The following is a 6984-nucleotide window of genomic DNA, read 5'->3' on the forward strand; positions in this document are numbered from 1 at the left end:
CTCCCTCTATGGCAAGAATGTCTTTCCTCAGATTAGGGGACCAAAACTGCACACAATACTCCAGGTGTGGTCTCACCAAGGCCTTGTACAACTGCAGTAGTACCTCCCTGCTCCTGTACTCGAATCCTCTTGCTATGAATGCCAGCATACCATTCGCCTTTTTCACCGCCTGCTGTACCTGCATGCCCACTTTCAATGACTGGTGTATAATAACACCCAGGTCTCGTTGCACCTCCCCTTTTCCTAATCGACCACCATTCAGATAATAATCTGTTTTCCTATTTTTGCCACCAAAGTGGATAACCTCACATTTATCCACATTAAATTGCATCTGCCATGAATTTGCCCACTCACCTAACCTATCCAAGTCACCCTGCATCCTCTTAGCATCCTCCTCACAGCTAACACTGCCGCCCAGCTTCATGTCATCCGCAAACTTGGAGATACTGCATTTAATTCCCTCATCTAAGTCATTAATATATATTGTAAACAACTGGGGTCCCAGCACTGAGCCTTGCGGTACCCCACTAGTTACTGCCTGCCATTCTGAAAAGGTCCCGTTTATTCCCACTCTTTGCTTCCTGTCTGCCAACCAATTCTCCATCCACATCAATACCTTACCCCCAATACCGTGTGCTTTAAGTTTGCACGCTAATGTCCTGTGTAGGACCTTGTCAAAAGCCTTTTGAAAATCCAAATATACCACATCCACTGGTTCTCCCCATCCACTCTACTAGTTACATCCTCAAAAAATTCTCTGAGATTCGTCAGACATGATTTTCCTTTCACAAATCCATGCTGACTTTGTCCGATGATTTCACCGCTTTCCAAATGCGCTGTTATCACATCTTTGATAACTGACTCTAGCAGTTTCCCCACCACCGATGTTAGGCTAACCGGTCTATAATTCCCTGGTTTCTCTCTTCCTCCTTTTTTAAAAAGTGGGGTTACATTAGCCACCCTCCAATCCTCAGGATCTAGTCCAGAATCTAAAGAGTTTTGAAAAATTATCACTAATGCATCCACTATTTCTTGGGCTACTTCCTTAAGCACTCTGGGATGCAGACCATCTGGCCCTGGGGATTTATCTGCCTTCAATCTCTTCAATTTACCTAACACCATTTCCCTACTAACATGTATTTCCCTCAGTTCCTCCATCTCACTAGACCCTCTGTCCCCTACTATTTCCAGAAGATTATTTATGTCCTCCTTAGTGAAGACAGAACCAAAGTAGATATTCAATTGGTCTGCCATGTCCTTGTTCACTATAATCAATTCACCTGTTTCTGTCTGTAGGGGACCTACATTTGTCTTAACCAATCTTTTTCTTTTCACATATCTATAAAAGCTTTTACAGTCTGTTTTTATGTTCCCTGCCAGCTTTCTCTCATAATCTTTTTTCCCTTTCCTAATTAAGCCCTTTGTCCTCCTCTGCTGGACTCTGAATTTCTCCCAGTCCTCAGGTGAGCCGCTTTTTCTGGCTAATTTGTATGCTTCTTCTTTGGAATTGAAACTATCCCTAATTTCCCTTGTCAGCCACGGGTGCACTACCCTCCTTGATTTATTCTTTTGCCAAACTAGGATGAACAATTGTTGTAGTTCATCCATGCGATCTTTAAATGCTTGCCATTGCATATCCACCATCAACCCTTTAAGTGTCATTTGCCAGTCTATCTTAGCTAATTCACGTCTCATACCTTCAAAGTTACCCTTCTTTAAGTTCAGAACCTTTGTTTCTGAATTAACTATGTCACTCTCCATCTTAATGAAGAATTCCACCATATTATGGTCACTCTTACCCAAGGGACCTCTCACGACAAGATTGCTAATTAACCCTTCCTCATTGCTCAATACACAGTCTGGAATAGCCTGCTGTCTAGTTGGTTCCTCGACATGTTGGTTCAAAAAACCATCCCACATACATTCCAAGAAATCCTCTTCCTCAGCATCCTTACCAATTTGGTTCACCCAATCTATATGTAGATTGAAGTCACCCATTATAACTGCTGTTCTTTTATTGCACGCAGTAATGAAAAATACAATAACACATCAGAGAGTGTATATATACATAGATTGATTGTATGTCCATAAAGTGATGTAGGAGTCTCTGACCATAGGTTCATTCCATTTAGATCAGTGTTCCCACTTTTTATATGCCATTGGCCCCTACCATTAACGAGGCGTCCATTGACTCCTGGTTTTGATGGATAATCCTCCATCTGCAGATTTGAGATTTGATGCTACAAATTCTCACTGTTACCTTTAGTAGTTTAGCAGCATATTCAAGTTGCAAAATTCATCTCTTGAACTTGTTCAGGTGGGGTAGACAACATAAGCAAAGGGAATGCAAGGCCATGCTATGGGTTAGCTTGTCCCAGATAGAATTGTAATGGGTCTGATTCCATTGGACTCAGATGGGTTTGTGATGGGTCTGATTCCATTGGACTCAGATGGGATTGTGATGGATCTGATTCAAGAGGGCTCAGATGGGATTGTGACGGGTCTGATTCGATTGGACTCAGATGGGATTGTGATGGGTCTGAATCAACAGGACTCAGATGGGATTGTGATGGGTCTGATTCCATTGGACTCAGATGGGTTTGTGATGGGTCTGATTCGACTGGACACAAATGGGGATTGAGATGGGTCTGATTCGATTGGACTCAGATGGGGATTGTGATGGGTCTGATTCCATTGGACTCAGATGGGGATTGTGATGGGTCTGATTCCATTGGACTCAGATGGGTTTGTGATGGGTCTGATTCCATTGGTCTCAGATGGGGATTGTGATGGGTCTGATTCCATTGGACACAAATGGGGATTGTGATGGGTCTGATTCCATTGGTCTCAGATGGGGATTGTGATGGGTCTGATTCCATTGGACACAAATGGGGATTGTGTTGGGTCTGACTCCATTATACTCAGATGGGATTGTGATGGGTCTGAATCAACGGGACTCAGATGGGATTGTGATGGGTTTGATTCCATTGGACTCAGATGGGTTTGTGATGGGTCTGATTCCATTGGACTCAGATGGGGATTATGATGTGTCTGATTCAACGGGACTCAGATGGGTTTGTGATGGGTCTGATTCGATTGGACTCAGGTGGGATTGTGATGGGTCTGATTCCATTGGACTCAGCTGGGGATTGTGATGGGTCTGATTCCATTGGACTCAGATGGGGATTATGATGTGTCTGATTCAACGGGACTCAGATGGGGATTGTGATGGGTCTGTTTCAATGGGACTCAGATGGGTTTGTGATGGGTCTGATTCGATTGGACTCAGATGGGATTGTAATGGGTCTAATTCGATTGGACTCAGATGGGTTTGTGATGGGTCTGATTCAAGAGGACTCGGATGGGGATTGTGATGGGTCTGATTCGATTGGACTCAGATGGGTTTGTGATGGGTCTGATTTCATTGGACTCAGATGGGTTTGTGATGGGTCTGATTCAATTGGACTCAGATGGAAATTGTGATGGGTCTGATTCCATTGGACTCAGATGGGTTTGTGATGGGTCTGATTCCATTGGTCTCAGATGGGGATTGTGATGGGTCTGATTCCATTGGACACAAATGGGGATTGTGATGGGTCTGATTCCATTGGACACAAATGGGGATTGTGTTGGGTCTGACTCCATTATACTCAGATGGGATTGTGATGGGTCTGAATCAACGGAATTCAGGTGGGATTGTGATTGGTTTGATTCCATTGGACTCAGATGGGTTTGTGATGGGTCTGATTCCATTGGACTCAGATGGGGATTGTGATGGGTCTGATTCCATTGGACTCAGATGGGGATTGTGATGGGTCTGATTCCATTGGACTCAGATGGGGATTGTGATGGGTCTGATTCCATTGGACACAGATGGGGATTGTGATGGGTCTGATTCCATTGGACTCAGATGGGGATTGTGATGGGTCTGATTCCATTGGACACAAATGGGGATTGTGATAGTCTGATTCAATGGGACTCAGATGGGGATTGTGATGGGTCTGATTCCATTGGACTCAGATGGGGATTGTGATGGGTCTGATTCCATTGGACTCAGATGGGTTTGTGATGGGTCTGATTCCATTGGTCTCAGATGGGGATTGTGATGGGTCTGATTCCATTGGTCTCAGATGGGGATTGTGATGGGTCTGATTCCATTGGACACAAATGGGGATTGTGATGGGTCTGATTCCATTGGTCTCAGATGGGGATTGTGATGGGTCTGATTCCATTGGACACAAATGGGGATTGTGTTGGGTCTGACTCCATTATACTCAGATGGGATTGTGATGGGTCTGAATCAACGGGACTCAGATGGGATTGTGATGGGTTTGATTCCATTGGACTCAGATGGGTTTGTGATGGGTCTGATTCCATTGGACTCAGATGGGGATTATGATGTGTCTGATTCAACGGGACTCAGATGGGTTTGTGATGGGTCTGATTCGATTGGACTCAGGTGGGATTGTGATGGGTCTGATTCCATTGGACTCAGCTGGGGATTGTGATGGGTCTGATTCCATTGGACTCAGATGGGGATTATGATGTGTCTGATTCAACGGGACTCAGATGGGGATTGTGATGGGTCTGTTTCAATGGGACTCAGATGGGTTTGTGATGGGTCTGATTCGATTGGACTCAGATGGGATTGTAATGGGTCTAATTCGATTGGACTCAGATGGGTTTGTGATGGGTCTGATTCAAGAGGACTCGGATGGGGATTGTGATGGGTCTGATTCGATTGGACTCAGATGGGTTTGTGATGGGTCTGATTTCATTGGACTCAGATGGGTTTGTGATGGGTCTGATTCAATTGGACTCAGATGGAAATTGTGATGGGTCTGATTCCATTGGACTCAGATGGGTTTGTGATGGGTCTGATTCCATTGGTCTCAGATGGGGATTGTGATGGGTCTGATTCCATTGGACACAAATGGGGATTGTGATGGGTCTGATTCCATTGGACACAAATGGGGATTGTGTTGGGTCTGACTCCATTATACTCAGATGGGATTGTGATGGGTCTGAATCAACGGAATTCAGGTGGGATTGTGATTGGTTTGATTCCATTGGACTCAGATGGGTTTGTGATGGGTCTGATTCCATTGGACTCAGATGGGGATTGTGATGGGTCTGATTCCATTGGACTCAGATGGGGATTGTGATGGGTCTGATTCCATTGGACTCAGATGGGGATTGTGATGGGTCTGATTCCATTGGACACAGATGGGGATTGTGATGGGTCTGATTCCATTGGACTCAGATGGGGATTGTGATGGGTCTGATTCCATTGGACACAAATGGGGATTGTGATAGTCTGATTCAATGGGACTCAGATGGGGATTGTGATGGGTCTGGTTCCATTGGACTCAGATGAGGATTGTGATGGGTCTGTTTCAACGGGACTCAGATGGGTTTGTGATGGGTCTGATTCTATGGGACTCAGATGGGGATTTTGGTCTGATTCGATTGGACTCAGATGGGTTTGTGATGGGTCTGATTCAAGAGGACTCAGATGGGGATTGTGATGGGTCTGATTCCATTGGACTCAGATGGGTTTGTGATGGGTCTGATTCAAGAGGACTCAGATGGGGATTGTGATGGGTCTGATTCCATTGGACTCAGATGGGTTTGTGATGGGTCTGTTTCAACGGGACTCAGATGAGGATTTTGGTCTGATTCAATTGGACTCAGATGGGGATTGTGATGGGTCTGATTCCATTGGACTCAGATGGGTTTGTGATGGGTCTGATTCAATTGGACTCAGATGGGGATTGTGATGGGTCTGATTCCATTGGACTCAGATGGGTTTGTGATGGGTCTGATTCAATTGGACTCAGATGGGTTTGTGATGGGTCTGATTCAAGAGGACTCAGATGGGTTTGTGATGGGTCTGATTCGATTGGACTCAGATGGGTTTGTGATGGGTCTGATTCAACGGGACTCAGATGAGGATTTTGGTCTGATTCAATTGGACTCAGATGGGGATTGTGATGGGTCTGATTCCATTGGACTCAGATGGGTTTGTGATGGGTCTGATTCAAGAGGACTCAGATGGGTTTGTGATGGGTCTGATTCAAGAGGACTCAGATGGGGATTGTGGTGGGTCTGAACTCCTGCCTCAGCAAGGACCTGGACCCATTGCAATTTGCCTATCACCACAATAGGTCTACGGCAGACAGAATCTCAATGGTTCTCCACACAGCTTTAGACTACCTGGACAACACAAACACCTATGTCAGGATGCTGTTCATCGACTATATCTCAACATTTTTAACCATCATTCCCACAATCCTGATTGAGAAGTTGAAGAACCTGGGCCTCTGTACCTTCCTCTGCAATTAGATACTCGACTTCCTAACTAGAAGACCACAATCTGTGCGGATTGGTGACAACATATCCTCCTTACTGACGATCAACACTCGTGCACCTCAGGGGTGTGTTCTCAGCCCACTGCTCTACTCTCTCTGTACACATGACTGTGTGGCTGGGTATAGCTCAAATACCATCTATAAATTTGCTGATGATACAACCATAGTTGGTAGAATCTCAGGTGGTGATGAGGGGGTGTACAGGAGTGAGATATGCCAACTGGTGGAGTGGTGCCACAGCAGCAACCTGGCACTCAATGTCAGTAAGATAAAAGAGCTGATTGTGAACTTCAGGAAGGGGAAGATGAAGGAACACATACCAATCCTCAGAGATGGATCAGAATTGGAGAGGGTGAGCAGATTCAAGTTCCTGGGTGTCAAGATCTCTGAGGATCTAACCTGGTCCCAACATATTGATGCATTTATAAAGAAGGCAAGACAGCGGCTATACTTCAATAGGAGTTTGAAGAGATTTGGCATGTCAATAAATACACTCAAAAACTTCTATAGATGTACCGTGGAGAGCATTCTGACAGGCTGCTTCACTGTCTGGTATGGGGGCGGGGGGGGGGGGCGGTGCGCGCTACTGCACAGGATCGAAAGAAGCTGCAGA

Source organism: Mobula birostris, chromosome 11, assembly GCF_030028105.1.
Source record: "Mobula birostris isolate sMobBir1 chromosome 11, sMobBir1.hap1, whole genome shotgun sequence".
NCBI lineage: Eukaryota > Metazoa > Chordata > Chondrichthyes > Myliobatiformes > Myliobatidae > Mobula > Mobula birostris.